Source organism: Pristiophorus japonicus, chromosome 23, assembly GCF_044704955.1.
Source record: "Pristiophorus japonicus isolate sPriJap1 chromosome 23, sPriJap1.hap1, whole genome shotgun sequence".
Lineage (NCBI taxonomy): Eukaryota > Metazoa > Chordata > Chondrichthyes > Pristiophoridae > Pristiophorus > Pristiophorus japonicus.
The window spans coordinates 30,620,172-30,638,397 of NC_091999.1; the positions used below are offsets into that span (position 1 = coordinate 30,620,172).

Consider the following 18,226-nt stretch of genomic DNA (forward strand, 5'->3'; position numbering starts at 1 on the left):
AGGGCCATATCTCACTCGATTTTGAATATATCTAACGAACTGGCTTCAACAACTTTCTGCGGTAGAGAATTCCACAGGTTAACCACTCTCTGAGTGAAGACGTTTCTCCTCATCTCGGTCCTAAATGGCTTACCCCTTATTCTTAGACTGTGACCCTGGTTCTCCAACTCCTCAGCAACAGAAACATTCTTCCTGCCTCTCACTTGTCCAATCTCGTCAGAATTTTATATGTTTCTATGAGATCCCCTCTCATTCTTCTAATCTCCAGTGGATACCAGCAGAGTTGATCCAGTCTCTCATCATATGTCAGTCCTGCCATCGCTGGAATCAAGCTGGTGAACCCTCGCTCTGCTCCTTCAATAGCAAGAACGTCCTTCCTCAGATTTGGAGACCAAAACTAACAAAATATTTAACGTGTGGCTTCACCAAGGCCCTGTACAACTGCAGGAAGACCTCCCTGCTACTATATTCAAAGCCCCTAGCTATGAAGGCGAACATGCGATTTGCCTTCTTCACCGCCTGCTGCACCTGCATGCCCACTTTCAATGACAGATGTACCATGACACGCAGATCAAGATATACACAGAGTGTCTTAGACAAATAGACGGATAGACAGGCAGGGTCACTGTCGCTACTTTGGCTGGCTTTTGCGTTTTTCCGTCGAGAGTGCTGCCACTGAACCAAAGCCGATACAAAAGTTCACAACCATATTGTTTTCCCCAAGTCTTTTGAAAAAGTTCCAGGACATACCAAATTCATGGTGATGATTTCCACAGACAGTTGCACATACGCAGAGACATATATACAGAGAGACAGACACAGCGACACACACACACATAACCAGAAATATACATGCACCAACGGACACACACAGATGCCTGAGACATATCGAGGGATGGACAGGCTGAGTCACTACTTTGGGTGATTTTTGCATTTTTCTATCCGTATGTCTCGTGAATATTGCAGACTAATGAAAATGTGAAAAAAATATCAGTGTTGAAAGGTGTGGGACGTTATTCCATCTATCTCAGGATCAGTTTTGCCAAAACCTGGTTAAATTGTAAAATGGAATGAAAAATGCTGAGAATCGTAGGCGGCAGGATTCTAACATACGCGCAGAAAATCCAAAGTGTTTCTAGTCCATCGCTTTAACGACTCGGCCACAATTACTGCGTCTCTGGCATTTTAAATGTTACTCAGAAAAAACTCAGTCGTCCATCTCTGTGCAGCAGACGGCCACAGAATCCTGAAAAATTCTCCGTTTGCTAAAAATCTGGACGAGGCAATCTCATCTACCTGTATTTTTACTGTTCTATATTGCTCTGGAACTTTTTAATAAAATCTATACCAAGAAACAGAAGTAAAATTCGACATTTTGAAAAAACTGCTGCGCCATCGGGAAATTGAACGCGGTTCTCCCGCATAACAAGCGGGGATAATCACCACTATATGGACGAGGTTGCCTAGAGCAGTAATCGAGCTGTCAACAGAAGTCGACAGACACAGTGATCGATAGAGATAAACCGACAAACGGGGATAGACAGCCAGCGAGAGAGAGACAACGAGAGACAGAAAGGGTGAGACTGAAAAGTGAGGCAGACTCAGTGAGAATAAGACTGAAACACCTACATATACAGAGATGTGTGTGTGTGATCTATAAAGAGAGAGAGGGAAAGAGTGAGAGAAAGACAGTGATAAAGACAGTGACAAGGAGAGAGATAGATAGAGAGAGAGCGACAGATAGAGAGAGAGACAAATATATAAACAGAAAATGATGGAAATACTCAGCAGGTGAGAGGTTGGAACTACCAGCGACAGGCAAAGAGAGACAGATCGGCAGAAACATCGACAGACAGAGATGATGCGAAAGAGTGAGACAGTCAGACAGAGAGACTGAGTGAATCCCATTCGAACAGAACTGGACACCATGAGAAAGACACAGACACATTCAGAACCAGAGACAAACAGGGAAACAGGGAGAGACAGACAGCGAGATAGAGACAAAGAGAGACAGAAAGTTTGAGACTGAAAGGGAGGATCAGACTGAATGAGAAAAAGACTCAAACACATACATACACAGAGATGTATTTGCGTGCTCCATAAAGGGAGGGGGCAAAATAGTGATGGAATGACAGAAGAAAGGACAGGGACAAAGAGAGAGAAAAAGAGGGAGACAGATAGAGAAAAAGACAGATAGAGAGAGCGACAGAGAGACAAAAACAGAAAATAATGGAAATACTCATCAGGTTAGAGACAGAGACTAACAGAGACAGGCAAGGACATGGACAAACAGAGATAATGGAACAGAGAGAATGGGACAAAGAGAGGCAGTCAGTCAGAGAGTCTGAGCGAATACCATTGCAACAGAACTAGACACCGTGAGAAAGAGACTGATTGAGAGACAGCGACAAACAGAGAAGCAGGGACAGACAGAGAGGGTGAGAGAGAGCCAAAGACTCAAATACATACACAGCTCTCCAAAGAGAGAGAGCGGCAGAGACATTTCATTATCGGCGCAGAGTGTCACATAGTTACAGAAAATTGGAGATTTTGCAGATGAAATTTGGGTATCACTGAGAAGGGTGGGAAAAATCTCTGTTTAATTAAGGAATTACCAGGAGTGTGGTTCGAACCCACGCGGGTATAAACCCATTAGATCTTAAGTCCAAAGCCTTCACCACTCGGCCATCCTGGGTCCTGATCCTGTCAGTGGTTGGACTCTGCCTCTCTGAGAATCTGGGCTTCAGCTCCACCCCCACAGACACAGACACATCGGATTTCAGGGAGCATTTACGAACATTTTTCTCAATATTGACACGGGCGCAACTCTCCTATTCTTTTTCGAGTGATGCTCTGGGAACTTTCACATCCACCAGAGGGTGCAGATGGAGCTTCAATTAAAAATTTCAGCCCATGGTCAACAGCTTCAACAATGCAAAATTCCCCAAATACTGCATTTGAGTGTCAGCCAAAATGATGGGTTCAAGACTCAGGAGTGGGACTTACACACACAACCTCCTGATTCAGTCGAGAATGAAGCCACTGAACCAAAACCGATACCAAAGTTCACATCCGTATTATTTTCCCCAAGTTTTTAAAAAAGTTCCAGGACGTACCAAATTCATGGTGATGATTTCCACAGACAGTTGCACATACACAGAGACATACATACAGGTAGACATACACAGACACACACACACATAAAATAACCAAAAATAATCACGCATCAACATAGAAACATAGAAATTAGGTGCAGATATATGCCATTCGGTCCTTAGAGCCTGCACCATCATTCAATAACATCATGGCTGATCATTCAACCTCAGTACCCATTTCCTGCTTGCTCTCCATACCCCTTCATCCCTTTCGCCGTAAGGACAATATCTAACTGCCTTTTGAATATATCTAACGAACTGGCTTCAACGACTTTCTGCAGTCGAAAGTTTCACAGGTTAACCACTCTCTGAGTGAAAACGTTTCTCCTCAGCTCGTTTCTAAATGGTTTACCCCTTACTCAAAGACTGTGATCCTTGGTCCCGAACTCCCCAGCAGCGAGAACATTCTTCCAGCCTCTAAGCTGTCCAATCTCGTCAGAATTTTATATGTTTCTTTGAAATCTCCTCTCATTCATCTAAACTCCAGTGGATACCAGCCCAGTTGATCCAGTCTCTCCTCATATGTCAGTCCTGCCATCCCGGGAATAAAGCTGGTGATCCTTCGCTGTACTCCCTCAATAGCAAGGATGTCCTTCCTCAGTTTCGGAGACCAAAACTGAACACAATATTCCAGGTGTGGCCTCACGGAGGCCCTGTACAACTGCAGTAAGACCTCCCTGCTCCTATACTCAAATCCCCTAGCTATGAAGGGGAACATGCCATTTGCCTTCTTCACCGCCTGCTGCACCTGCATATCAACAATCAATGACTGATGTATCATGACACCCAGCTCAAGATATACAAAGATTGCCTTAGACAAATAGATGGATAGACAGGCAGGGTCACTGTTGCAACTTTGGCTGTCTTTTGCGTTTTTCAGTCGACGATACTGCCACTGAACCAAAGCCGATACCAAAGTTCACAACCGTATTATTTACCCCAAGTCTTTTTAAAAAGTTCCAGCACATACCAAATTCATGGTGATGATTTGCACAGACAGTTGCACATACACAGAGACATATATACAGATAGACAGACTCAGAGACACACACACCCATACACTTAACCAAAAATATACATGCACCAACAGACATGCCTTTGACATATAGAGGGATAGACAGGCTGAATCACTGTCACTACTTTGGCTGAATATTGCGTTTTTCTATCCGTATGTAACATGAATATTGCAGATGAATAAAAATGAGAAATAGATGTCAGTGTTGAAATGTGTGGGACGTTATTGCGCCTATCTCAGGATCCGTTTTGCAAAAACCTGGTTAAATTGTAAAATGTAATGAAAAATGCTTTGAATTGCAGTCGGCAGGATTCGAACCTACGCGCAGAAAACCCATCGATTTCTAAACCATCGCTTTAACCACTCGGCAACAACTACTGCGTCTCTGGCACTTTAAATGTTACTCAGAAAAAACTCAGTCATCCATCTGTGTGCAGCAGATGGCCACAGAATCCTGCAAAAAGTCTGGAAGAGGCAATCTCCACTTGCTGTATTTTTATTGTTCGATATTGCTCTGGAACTTTTTAATATGAATGTATACCCAGAAACAGAAGAAAAATTCGACATTTTGAAAAAGCTGCTTTGCCATCGGGGAATTGAATCCGGTTCTCCCGCGTAACAGGGGGGCATAATCACCATTTTACGGACGAAGGAACGTGTTGCGTCAGAGCAGTAATCAAGCTGCGAACAGAAGTCGACAGACACATTGATAGACAGACACAAACCGACAAACAGGGATAGACAGACAATGAGAGAGAGACAACGAGAGACAGAAAGGGTGAGACTGAAAAGTCAGTCAGAGACAGCGAGAAAAAAACTCAAACACCTACATATACAGAGATGTGTAAGTGTGATCTATAAAAAGAGAAGGGAAGAGTGAGAGAAAGAGAGTGATAAAGACAGTGACAAGGTGAGAGACAGATAGAGAGAGCGACAGATAGAGAGAGAGACAAAGATTTCAACAGAAAATGATGGAAATACTCAGCAGGTTAGAGACAGGAACTACCAGCGACAGGCAAAGAGAGACAGACAGGCAGAAACGTAGACAGACAGAGATGATGGGAAAGAGTGAGACAGTCAGACAGAGAGATTGTGAGAATCCCATTCGAACAGAACTGGACACCGTGAGCAATAGACAGACACATTGAGAACCAGAGGCAAACAGGGAAACAGGGAGAGACAGACAGTGAGATAGAGACAAAGAGAGACATAAAGTTTGAGTCTGAAAGGGATGATCAGACTGAATGAGAAAAAGACTCAAACACATACATACACAGAGATGTATTTGCGTGCGCCATAAAGAGAGGGAGGCAAATAGCGATGGAATGACAGAGAAAAGGACAGGGACAAAGAGAGAGACAAAGAGAGCGACAGATAGAGAGAAAGACAGATAGAGAGAGAGAGACATAGAGACAAAAACAGCAAATAATGGAAATACTTATCAGGTTAGAGTCAGGGACTAACAGAGACAGGCAAAGACATGGACAGACAGAGATAATGGGAAAGAGGAAGACAGTCAGACAGCGAGTGTCAGAATGAGAGAGACAAAGACTCAAACACACAAACACAGCTCTCGAAAGAGAGAGAGCGGCAGAGACCGAGCGACACAGATACATTTCGCAATTTCATTTCATTATCGGCTCAGTGTGTCATATCATTACAGAAAATTGCAGATTCAGCAGATGAGAATCGGGTATCACTGAGCAGGATGGGAAATATCTACGTTTAATTAAGGAATTACCAGGACTGGGGTTCAAACCCACGCGGGTATAAACCCATTACATCTTAAATCCAACGCCTTTACAACTCGGCCATCGTGGTCCTGATCCTGTCAGAGGTTGGACTCTGCCTGTGAGAATCTAGGCTTCAGCTCCACCCCCACAGCGACACACAGACACACAGGATTGCAGGCAGCATTTACGAACATGTTTCTTAATATTGACACGGGTGCAGCTCTCCGATTCTTTTTCGACTAAGGCTCTGGGAACGTTCACATCCACCCGAGGGGGCAGATGGAGCTTCAATTTAAAATTTCAACCGATGGTCAACAGCTTCAACAATGCAACATTCCCCATGTACTGCATTTGAGTGTCAGCCAAGATGATGTGTTCTAGTCTCAGGAGTGGGACTTAGACACACAACCTCCTGATTCAGTCGAGAATGGAGCCACTGAACCAAAACCGATCTCAAAGATCACAACCGTATTATTTTCCCCAAGTTTTTTTAAAAGTTCCAGGACGTACCAAATTCATGCTGATGATTTCCACAGACAGTTGCACATACACAGAGACATACACAGACACACGCACACACAATAACCAAAGATAAATACGCATCAACATAGAAACATAGAAACATAGAAATTTGATGCAGGAATATGCCATTCGGCCCTTCGAGCCTGCACCACCATTCAATAAGATCATGGCTCATCATTCAACCTCAGTACCCCTTTCCTGCTTTCTCTCCATACCTCTTGATCCCTTTAGCCGTAAGGGCCCTTTTGAATATATCTAACGAACTGGCCTCAACGACATTCTGCGGTAGAAAATTTCACAGGTTAACCACTCTCTGAGTGAAGAAGTTTCTCCTCATCTCGGTCCTAAATGGTTTACACCTGATTCTTAGACTATGATCCTTGGTCTCGAACACCTCATCAAGGGGAACATTCTTCCAGCCTCTAAGCTGTCCAATCTCGTCAGATTTTATATGTTTCTACGAGATCCCTTCTCATTCTTCTAAACTCCAGTGGATACCAGCCCAGTTGATCCTCATATGTCAGTCCTGCCATTCCGGGAATCATGCTGGTGAACCTTAGCTGTACTCCCTCAATAGCAAGGACGTCCTTCCTCAGATTTGGAGACCAAAACTGAACACAATATTCCAGGTGTGGCCTCACCAAGGCCCTGTACAACTGCAGTAAGACCTCCCTGCTCCGATACTCAAATCCCCTCACTATGAAGGCGAACATGCCATTTGCCTTCTTTACCGCCTTCTGCACCTGCATACCAACAATCAATGACTGATGTACCATGGCACCCAGATTAAGATATACACAGGTTGCCTTCGACAAATAGATGGATAGACAGGCAGGGTCACTGTCGCTACTTTGTCTTGCTTTTTCGTTTTTCAGTCGAGGATGCTGCCACTGAACCAAAGCCGATACCAAAGTTCACAATCGTATTATTTTCCCCAATACGTTTTTAAAAGTTCCAGGACGTACCAAATTCATGGTGATGATTTCCGCAGACAGTTGCACATACACAGAGACATATATACAGATAGACAGACACAGACACACACACACACACACATAACCAAAAATATACATGCACCAAGGGACATGCACAGATGCCTTATACATCTAGAGGGATAGACAGGCTGAATCACTGTCTCTACTTTGGCTGATTTTTGCGATGTTCTATCCGTATATATCTTGAATATTGCAGATATTGAGATATTGCATAAAAATGAGAAATAGATGTCAGTGTTGAAAGGTGTGCGACGTTCTTCCGCCTATCTCAGGATCATTTTTGCAAAAACCTGGTTAAATTGTAAAATGGAATGAAAAATGCTGAGAATCGTAGCCGGCAGAATTCTTCATTTGCAGGGAAAACCCAAAGGATTGCTGGACCATCGCGTTAACCACTCGGCCACAACTACTGCGTCTCTGGCACTTTAAATGTTACTCAGAAAAAACTCAGTCATCCATCTCTGTGCAGCAGACGGCCACAGAATCCTGAAAAAGTCTCCGTTTGCAAAAAATCTGGAAGAGGCAATCTCCTCTTGCTGTATCTTTACTGTTCGAAATTGCTCTGAAACTTTTTAACATGAATCTATACCAAGAAACAGAAGTCAAATTCGACATTTTGAAAAAGCTGCTTTTCCGGTGGGGAATTGAACCCGGTTCTCCAATGTAACAGGCGGGGATACTCACCACTATACGGACGAGGGTACGGGTTGCATCAGAGCAGTTATCGAGCTGTGATCAGAAGTCGACAGACACATTGAGAGACAGAGACAAACAGTAGAGACAGATGGCGAGAGAGAGAGACAACGAGAGACAGAAAGGGTGAGACTCAAAAGTCAGGCAGACTCTGAGAAAAAGACTCAAACACCTCCATATACAGAGATGTGTGTGTGTGATCAATAAAGAGAGAGAGGGAAAGAGTGAAAGTAAGACAGTGATAAAGACAGTGACAAGGAGAGAGACAGATAGAGAGAGAACGACAGATCGAGAGAGAGGCAAAGATATGAACAGAAAATGATGGAAATACTCAGCAGGTTAGAGACAGGAATTACCAGCGACAGGCAAAGAGAGACAGATAGGCAGAAACATAGACAGACAGAGATGATGGGAAAGAGTGAGACAGTCAGACAGAGAGACTGAGAGAATCCCATTCGAACAGCACTGGACACCGTGAGAAAGTGACAGACACATTGAGAACCAGAGAAAAGGACAGGGACAAAGTGAGAGACAAAGAGGGAGACAGATAGAGAGAAAGACAGATAGAGAGAGAGACATAGAGACAAAAACAGAAAATAATGGAAATATTTATCAGGTTAGAGACAGCGACGAACAGAGACAGGCAAAGACATGGACAGACAGAGATAATGGGACAGAGAGAGACAGTCAGACAGAGAGTCTGAGAGAATCCCATTGCAACAGGACTGGACACCGTGAGAAAGAGACAGATTGAGAGACAGAGACAAATAGTGAAACAGGGACAGACAGAGTGGGTCAGACTGAGAGAGACAAAGAATCAAACACACAAACACATACACAGCTCTCTAAAGAGAAATAGCGACACAGATACATTTCACAATTTTATTTCATTATCGGCACAGAGTGTCACATAGTTACAGAAAATTGGAGATTCAGCAGATGAAAATCAGGCATCACTGAGCAGGATGGGAAAAATCTCTGTTTAATTAAGGAATTACCAGGAGTGGGGTTTGCAGCCCCGCGGGTATAAATCCATCACATTTTACGTCCAACGCCTGTACCACTCGGACATCCTGATCCTGATTCTGTCAGTGGTTGGACTCTGCCTCTGTGAGAATCTGGGCTTCAGCTCCACCCCCACAGCGACACACGGAGACATTGGATTTCAGTGAGCATTCACGAACATTTTTCGTAATATTGACACGGGCGCAGCTCTCCTATTATTTTTCGACTAAGGCTCTGGGAACTTTCACATCCACACGAGGGTGCAGATGGAGCTTCAATTTAAAATTTCAGCCGATGGTCAACAGCTTCAACAATGCAACATTCACCAAATAGTGCATTTGAGTGTCATCCAAGATGATGTGTTCAAGTCTCAGGAGTGGGACTTACACACACAACCTCCTGATTCAGTCGAGAATAGAGCCACTGTACCAAAACCGATACCAAAGTTTACAACCGTATTATTTTCCCGAAGTTTTTTTTAAAGTTCCAGGACGTACCAAATTCATGGTGATGATTTCCACAGACAGTTGCACATGCACAAAGACATACATACAGATAGACATACACAGACACACATAATAACCAAAACTTTGCACGCATCAACATAGAAACATAGAGACATAGAAATTAGGTGCAGGAATATGCCATTCGGCCCTTCGATCATGGCTCATCATTCAACCTCACTACCCCTTTCCTGCTTTCTCTCCATACCCCTTGATCGCTTTAGCCGTAAGGGCCATATCTAACTCCCATTTGAATATATCTAACGAACTGGCCTCAACGACTTTCTGCGGTAGAAAATGTCACAGGTTAACCACTCTCTGAGGGAAGAAGTTTCTCCTCCTCTCGGTCCTAGATGGCTTACTCCTTACTCTTAGACTGTAATCCTTCGTCTCATACTCCCTAGCAACGAGAACATTCTTTCAGCGTCTAAGCTGTCCAATCTCGTCAGAATGTTATATGTTTCTGTCTGATCCCCTCTCATTCTTCTAAACTCCAGTGGATACCAGCCCAGTTGATCCAGTCTCTCCTCATATGTAAATCCTGCCATCCCGGGAATCATGCTGGTGAACCTCCGCTGTGCTCCCTCAATAGCAAGGACTTCCTTGCTTAGATTCGGGGACCAAAACTGAACACAATATTCCAGGTGTGGCCTCACCAAGGCCCTGTACAACTGCAGTAAGACCTCCCTGCTCCTATACTCAAATCTCCTAGCTATGAAGCCGAACATGCCATTTGCCTTCTTCACCACCTGCTGCACCTACATGCAACTTTCAATGACTGATGTACCATGACACCCAGGTGTCAAGATATACACAGGTTGTCTTCGAAAAATAGATGGATAGACAGGCAGTGTCACTGTCGCTACTGTGGCTGCCTTTTGCGTTTTTCTATCCGTATGTATCGTGAATACTGCAAATTAATGAAAGAAAGAAAAAAGCGGCTGCGTCGAAAGATGTGGGACGTTGCTCCATCTATCTCAGAATCAGTTTTGCAGTAAAGTGGTTAAATTGTGAAACAGAATGAAATATGCTGTGAAACATAGTCGGCAGGATTCAAACCTGCTCAGAAAAACCCAGATAGATTTTTTGTCCATTGTCTAACCCACTCGGCCACGACTACTGGCTCGCTGCATCATTAATTGTTACTCAGAAAACTTAGTCATCCATCGCTGTGCAGCAGACGGCCACAGAATCCGGAAAAAGTCTCCGTTTGCTAAAAATCTGGAAGAGGCAATCTCCTCTACCTGTATTTGTACTGTTCTATATTGCTCTGGAACTTTTTAACATGAATCAACACCAAGAAACAGAAGTAAAATTCTGCATTTTGTAAATGCTGCCACTGCGTCGGGAAGCAGAACCACGGTCTCCGGCGGAACAGGCGGGGTTACTCACCACGATACTAACGAGCATGAGTTCTATCAGAGGAGGAATCGAGCTGTGAACAGAACTTGACACCATGAGAAGTCGACAGACACATTGAGAGACAGAGACAAACCGACAAACAGGGAGAGACAGACAGCGAGATAGAAACAACGAGAGACAGAAAGTGTAAGACTGAGAAGGAGAGGCAGACTGAGTGACAAAAAAGACACAAACACACACATATACAGAGATGTGTGTATGTGTGATCTATTAAGAGAGAGAGGTAGGAGTGAGCGAAAAACAATGATACAGTCAGTGACAAGGAGAAAAACAGGCAGAGAAAGAGAGCGATAGAGACTAAAACAGAAAATGATGGAAATACTTCTCAGCTTACAGGCAGGGACTAGCAGAGGCAGGCAAAGACATGGACAGACCGAAATGATGGGAAAGAGAGAGCCAGTCAGACAAAGAGTCTGAGAGAATCCCATTGGAACATGCGTGGGCAACGTGAGAAAGAGACAGATTGAGAGACAGAGACAAACAGAGAAACAGGAACAGACAGAGTGAGTCAGACTGAGAGAGACAAAGACTCAAACATACAAACACATACACAGCTCTCTGAAGAGAGAGAGAGAGGCAGAGACCGAGCGACACAGATACATTTCACAATTTCATTTCATTATCGGTTGAGAGTGTCACATATTTACATAAAATTGCTGATTCAACCGATGAAAATCCGTATCACTGATTGGAAAGGGAGGAAATCCGTGTTAAATTAAAGAGGTACCAGGAGTGGGGCACGAACCCACGGGGGAAAAAAAACATTGAATTTTACGGCCAACGCCTTAACCACTGGGCTATCCTGGTCCGCTGGGACCCTACATTCTGTCTCTGTGAGAATCTGGGCTTCAACCCCAACGCCACATACAAACACATACACATCGGCTTTCAGTGAGCATTTACGAACATTTTTCACAATATTGACACGGGGGCAACTATCCGATTCTTTTTCGAGTAATGACCTGGGAACTTTCATATCCACCCGAGGGTGCAGACGGAACTTCAATTTAACATTTCATCCGAAAGTCAACAGCTTGAACATTGCAAAATTCCCCAAGTGCTGAACTTGAGTGTTAGCCAAGATGATATGATCACGTCTCAAGAGTGCGACTTGAGCATACAAGCTCCCGATTCAGTCGCTAATGCTGCCACTGAACCAAAGCCGATACAAAAGTTCGCAACCGTATTATTTTCCCCAAGTCTTTTTTATAAGTTCCAAACGTACCAAATTCATGGTGATGATTTCCACAGACAATTGCACATACACAGAGACATATATAGAGATAGACAGATACAGAGACACACACACACATAACCAAAAATGTACACGCACCAACGGACATGCACCGATGCCTTAGACATCTCGAGGAATAGACAGGCTGAATCACTGTCGCAACTTTGACTGATTGTTGCGATTTTTTAAACGGATGTATCGTGAATATTGCAGGTTCATAAAAATGAGAAACAAATGTCAGCGTTGAAAGGTGTGGGAAGTTATTCCACTTATCTCAGGATCAGTTTGGCAGAGAACCGGTTAAATTGTGAAATGGAATGAAAAATGCTGAGAATCGTAGTCGGCAGGATTCGAACCTGGGCGGGAAAACCCAATGGATTTCTAGTCCATTGCCTTAACCACTCGGCCACGACTACTGTGTCGCTGTCTTTTTAAACGTTACTCAGAAAAAACTCAGTCATCCATCTCTGTGCAGCAGTCGGCCAAAGACTCCTGAAAAATTCTCCGTTTGATAAAAATCTGGACAAGGCAATCTCCTCCACCTGTATTTTTACAGTTCGATATTGCTCTGGAACTTTTTAATATGCATCTCTTCCAAGAAACAGAAGTAAAATTCGACACCTTGAAACTACTGCCTCCCCGTCAGGGAATTGAACCCCGGTCTCCCGCGTAACAGGCGGGGATACTCACCACTATACTAACGAAGAACTGACGGGCAACAGTTCTGTCAGAGCAGGAATCGAGTCACTCTGAACAGAACTGGACACCAGGAGAATTCGACAGACACATTGAGAGACAGAGACAAACCGACAAACAGGGAGAGACAGACAGTGAGATAGAGACAACGAGAGACAGAAAGTGTGAGACTGAGACGGAGAGGCAGACTGAGTGAGAAAAAGACTCAAATATATACATATACAGAGATGTGTGTGAGTGAACTATTCAGAGAGAGAGGGAAAGAGTGAGAGAAAGACAACGATAAAGACAGTGACAAGGAGAGAGACAGATAGAGAGAGAGCGATAGAGACTAAAACAGAAAATGATGGAAATACTTCTCAGCTTACAGGCAGGGACTAACAGAGACAGGCAAAGACATGGACAGACCGAAATGATGGGAAAGAGAGAGCCAGTCAGACAAAGAGTCTGAGAGAATCCCATTGGAACAGACGTGGCACCGTGAGAAAGAGACAGATTGAGAGACAGAGACAAACAGAGAAACAGGGACAGACAGAGTGAGTCAGACTGAGAGAGACAAAGACTCAAACATACAAAACTCTCTGAAGAGAGAGAGAGAGAGGCAGAAACCGAGCGACACAGATACATTTCACAATTTCATTTCATTATCGGTTCAGAGTGTCACATTGTTACAGAGAATTGCTCATTCAACCGATGAAAATCCGGTCTCACTGATCAGAATGGGAGGATATCCGTGTTAAATTAAAGAGATACCAGGAGTGGGGGACAAACGCACGCGGGACAAACCCATTGAGTTTTAATGCCAACGCCTCAACCACTCGGCTATTCTGGTCCTGTGAGAAGCTGGATTCTGTCTCTGTGAGAATCTGGGGTTCAACCCCAACCCCACATAGAAACACATGCACATCGGCTTTCAGTGAGCATTTACGAACATTTTTAGTAATATTGACACGGGGGCAACTCTCCTATTCTTTTTCGAATAATGCACTGGGAACTTTCATATTCACCCGAGGGTGCAGACGGAGCTTCAATTTAACATTTCATCCGAAAGTCAACAGCTTCAACATTGCAAAATTCCCCAAGTGCTGCACTTGAGTGTTAGCCAAGATGATATGCTCAAGTCTCAGAAGTGCGACTTGAACAGACAAACTCCCGATTCAGTCGAGAATGCTGCCACTGAACCGAAGCCGATACAAAAGTTCGCAACCGTATTATTTTCCCCAAGTCGTTTTTATACGTTCCAGGACATATCAAATCCATGGTGATGATTTCCAGTGACAGTTGCACATACACAGAGACATATAAATAGATAGACAGACACAGAGACACACATATCCAAAAATTTGCACGCACCAACGACAATGCACAGATGCCTCAGACATCTCGAGGAATAGACAGGCTGAATCACTGTCGCAACTTTGACTGATGTTTGCGATTTTTGAAACGGATGTATCGTGAATATTGCAGATTAATAAAAATGAGAAAAAAATGTCAAAGTTGAAAGGTGTGGGATGTTATTCCATCCATCTCAGGATCAGTTCGGCAGAGAACCGGTTAAATTGTGAAATGGAATGAAAAATGCTGAGAATCGTAGTCGGCAGGATTCGAACCTGCGCGGGATAACCCAATGGATTTCGAGTCCATCGCCTTAACCACTCGGCCACGACTACTGTGTCGCTGACTTTTTAAACTTTACTCAGAAAAAACTCAGTCATCCATCTCTGTGTCGCAGACGGCCAAAGAATCCTGAAAAATACTCCGTTTGCTAAAAATCTGGACGAGGCAATCTCATCCACCTGTATTTTTACAGTTTCAAATTGCTCTGGAACTTTTTAATATGCATCTCTTCCAAGAAACAGAAGTAAAATTCAAAATCTTGAAACAACTGCCTCCCCGTCGGAGAATTGAACCCCAGTCTCCCACGTGACAGGCAGGGATACTCAACACTATACTAACGAGGAACTGACGGGTACCATTTCTGTCAGAGCAGGAATCGAGTCACTCTGAACAGAACTGGACACCAGGAGAAGTCGACAGACACATTGAGAGACCGAGACAAACCGACAAACAGGGAGAGACAGACAGCGAGATAGAGACAACGAGAGACAGAAAGTGTGAGACTGAGAAGGAGAGGCAGACTGAGTGAGAAAAAGACTCAAATATATACATATACAGAGATGTGTGTGAGTGATCTATTCAGAGAGAGAGGGAAAGAGTGAGAGAAAGACAACGATAAAGACAGTGACAAGGAGAGAGACAGATAGAGAGAGAGCGATAGAGACTAAAACAGAAAATGATGGAAATACTTCTCAGCTTACAGGCAGGGACTAACAGAGACAGGCAAAGACATGGACAGACCGAAATGATGGGAAAGAGAGAGCCAATCAGACAAAGAGTCTGAGAGAATCCCATTGGAACAGACGTGGCACCGTGAGAAAGAGACAGATTGAGAGACAGAGACAAACAGAGAAACAGGGACAGACAGAGTGAGTCAGACTGAGAGAGACAAAGACTCAAACATACAAAACTCTCTGAAGAGAGAGAGAGAGAGGCAGAAACCGAGCGACACAGATACATTTCACAATTTCATTTCATTATCGGTTCAGAGTGTCACATTGTTACAGAAAATTGCTCATTCAACCGATGAAAATCCGGTCTCACTGATCAGAATGGGAGGATATCCGTGTTAAATTAAAGAGATACCAGGAGTGGGGGACAAACGCACGCGGGACAAACCCATTGAGTTTTAATTCCAACGCCTCAACCACTCGGCTATTCTGGTCCTGTGAGAAGCTGGATTCTGTCTCTGTGAGAATCTGGGGTTCAACCCCAAACCCACATAGAAACACATGCACATCGGCTTTCAGTGAGCATTTACGAACATTTTTAGTAATATTGACACGGGGGCAACTCTCCTATTCTTTTTCGAATAATGCACTGGGAACTTTCATATTCACCCGAGGGTGCAGACGGAGCTTCAATTTAACATTTCATCCGAAAGTCAACAGCTTCAACATTGCAAAATTCCCCAAGTGCTGCACTTGAGTGTTAGCCAAGATGATATGCTCAAGTCACAGATGTGCGACTTGAACACACAAACTCCCGATTCAGTCGAGAATGCTGCCACTGAACCGAAGCCGATACAAAAGTTCACAACCGTATTATTTTCCCCAAGTCGTTTTTATACGTTCCAGGACATATCAAATACATGGTGATGATTTCCAGTGACAGTTGCACATACACAGAGACATATAAATAGATAGACAGACACAGAGACCCACACACACATATCCAAAAATTTGCACGCACCAACGGGCATGCACAGATGCCTCAGACATCTCGAGGGATAGACAGGCTGAATCACTGTCGCAACTTTGACTGATGTTTGCGATTTTTGAAACGGATGTATCGTGAATATTGCAGATTAATAAAAATGAGAAAAAAATGTCAAAGTTGAAAGGTGTGGGACGTTATTCCGTTCATCTCAGGATCAGTTCGGCAGAGAACCGGTTAAATTGTGAAATGGAATGAAAAATGCTGAGAATCGTAGTCGGCAGGATTCGAACCTGCGCGGGATAACCCAATGGATTTCGAGTCCATCGCCTTAACCACTCGGCCACGACTACTGTGTCGCTGACTTTTTAAACTTTACTCAGAAAAAACTCAGTCATCCATCTCTGTGTCGCAGACGGCCAAAGAATCCTGAAAAATACTCCGTTTGCTAAAAATCTGGACGAGGCAATCTCATCCACCTGTATTTGTACAGTTTCATATTGCTCTGGAACTTTTTAATATGCATCTCTTCCAAGAAACAGAAGTAAAATTCAACATCTTGAAACAACTGCCTCCCCGTCGGAGAATTGAACCCCAGTCTCCCACGTGACAGGCGGGGATACTCAACACTATACTAACGAGGAACTGACGGGTACCATTTCTGTCAGAGCAGGAATCGAGTCACACTGAACAGAACTGGACACCAGGAGAAGTCGACAGACACATTGAGAGATAGACAAACCGACAAACAGGGAGAGACAGACAGCGAGATAGAGACAACGAGAGACAGAAAGTGTGAGACTGAGACGGAGAGGAAGACTGAGTGAGAAAAAGACTCAAATATATACATATACAGAGATGTGTGTGAGTGATCTATTCAGAGAGAGAGGGAAAGAGTGAGAGAAAGACAACGATAAAGACAGTGACAAGGAGAGAGACAGATAGAGAGAGAGCGATATAGACTAAAACAGAAAATGATGGAAATACTTCTCAGCTTACAGGCAGGGACTAACAGAGACAGGCAAAGACATGGACAGACCGAAATGATGGGAAAGAGAGAGCCAGTCAGACAAAGAGTCTGAGAAAATCCCATTGGAACAGACGTGGCACCGTGAGAAAGAGACAGATTGAGAGACAGAGACAAACAGAGAAACAGGGACAGACAGAGTGAGTCAGACTGAGAGAGACAAAGACTCAAACATACAAAACTCTCTGAAGAGAGAGAGAGGCAGAAACCGAGCGACACAGATACATTTCACAATTTCATTTCATTATCGGTTCAGAGTGTCACATTGTTACAGAAAATTGCTGATTCAACCGATGAAAATCCGGTCTCACTGATCAGAATGGGAGGAAATCCGTGTTAAATTAAAGAGATACCAGGAGTGGGGGACAAACGCACGCGGGACAAACCCATTGAGTTTTAAGGCCAACGCCTCAACCACTCGGCTATTCTGGTCCTGTGAGAAGCTGGATTCTGTCTCTGTGAGAATCTGGGGTTCAACCCCAAACCCACATACAAACACATGCACATCGGCTTTCAGTGAGCATTTACGAACATTTTTAGTAATATTGACACGGGGGCAACTCTCCTATTCTTTTTCGAATAATGCACTGGGAACGTTCATATCCACCCGAGGGTGCAGACGGAGCTTCAATTTAACATTTCATCCGAAAGTCAACAGCTTCAACATTGCAAAATTCCCCAAGTGCTGCACTTGAGTGTTAGCCAAGATGATATGCTCAAGTCTCAGAAGTGCGACTTGAACACACAAACTCCCGATTCAGTCGAGAATGCTGCCACTGAACCGAAGCCGATACAAAAGTTCGCAACCGTATTATTTTCCCCAAGTCGTTTTTATATGTTCCAGTACATATCAAATTCATGGTGATGATTTCCAGTGACAGTTGCACATACACAGAGACATATAAATAGATAGACAGACACAGAGACACACACACACATATCCAAAAATTTGC

The 18,226-nt window shown here is 43.8% G+C and overlaps 5 non-coding genes across 5 annotated transcripts; all 5 read right to left on the reverse strand.

Moving 5' to 3' along the window:
• Positions 1–2,612: 2,612 nt before the first annotated feature.
• Positions 2,613–2,695, reverse strand: trnal-uaa (transfer RNA leucine (anticodon UAA)). The gene has a single exon. It is a non-coding gene; the product is annotated as a tRNA-Leu (tRNA).
• Positions 2,696–12,612: 9,917 nt separating this feature from the next.
• trnas-aga (transfer RNA serine (anticodon AGA)) lies at positions 12,613–12,693 on the reverse strand. Its single transcript has one exon. It is a non-coding gene; the product is annotated as a tRNA-Ser (tRNA).
• Positions 12,694–12,912: 219 nt separating this feature from the next.
• On the reverse strand, positions 12,913–12,984 carry trnan-guu (transfer RNA asparagine (anticodon GUU)). Its single transcript has one exon. It is a non-coding gene; the product is annotated as a tRNA-Asn (tRNA).
• A 1,578-nt stretch (positions 12,985–14,562) lies between these two features.
• On the reverse strand, positions 14,563–14,643 carry trnas-cga (transfer RNA serine (anticodon CGA)). The gene has a single exon. It is a non-coding gene; the product is annotated as a tRNA-Ser (tRNA).
• A 1,875-nt stretch (positions 14,644–16,518) lies between these two features.
• trnas-cga (transfer RNA serine (anticodon CGA)) lies at positions 16,519–16,599 on the reverse strand. The gene has a single exon. It is a non-coding gene; the product is annotated as a tRNA-Ser (tRNA).
• Between the last annotated feature and the right edge of the window lie 1,627 nt (positions 16,600–18,226).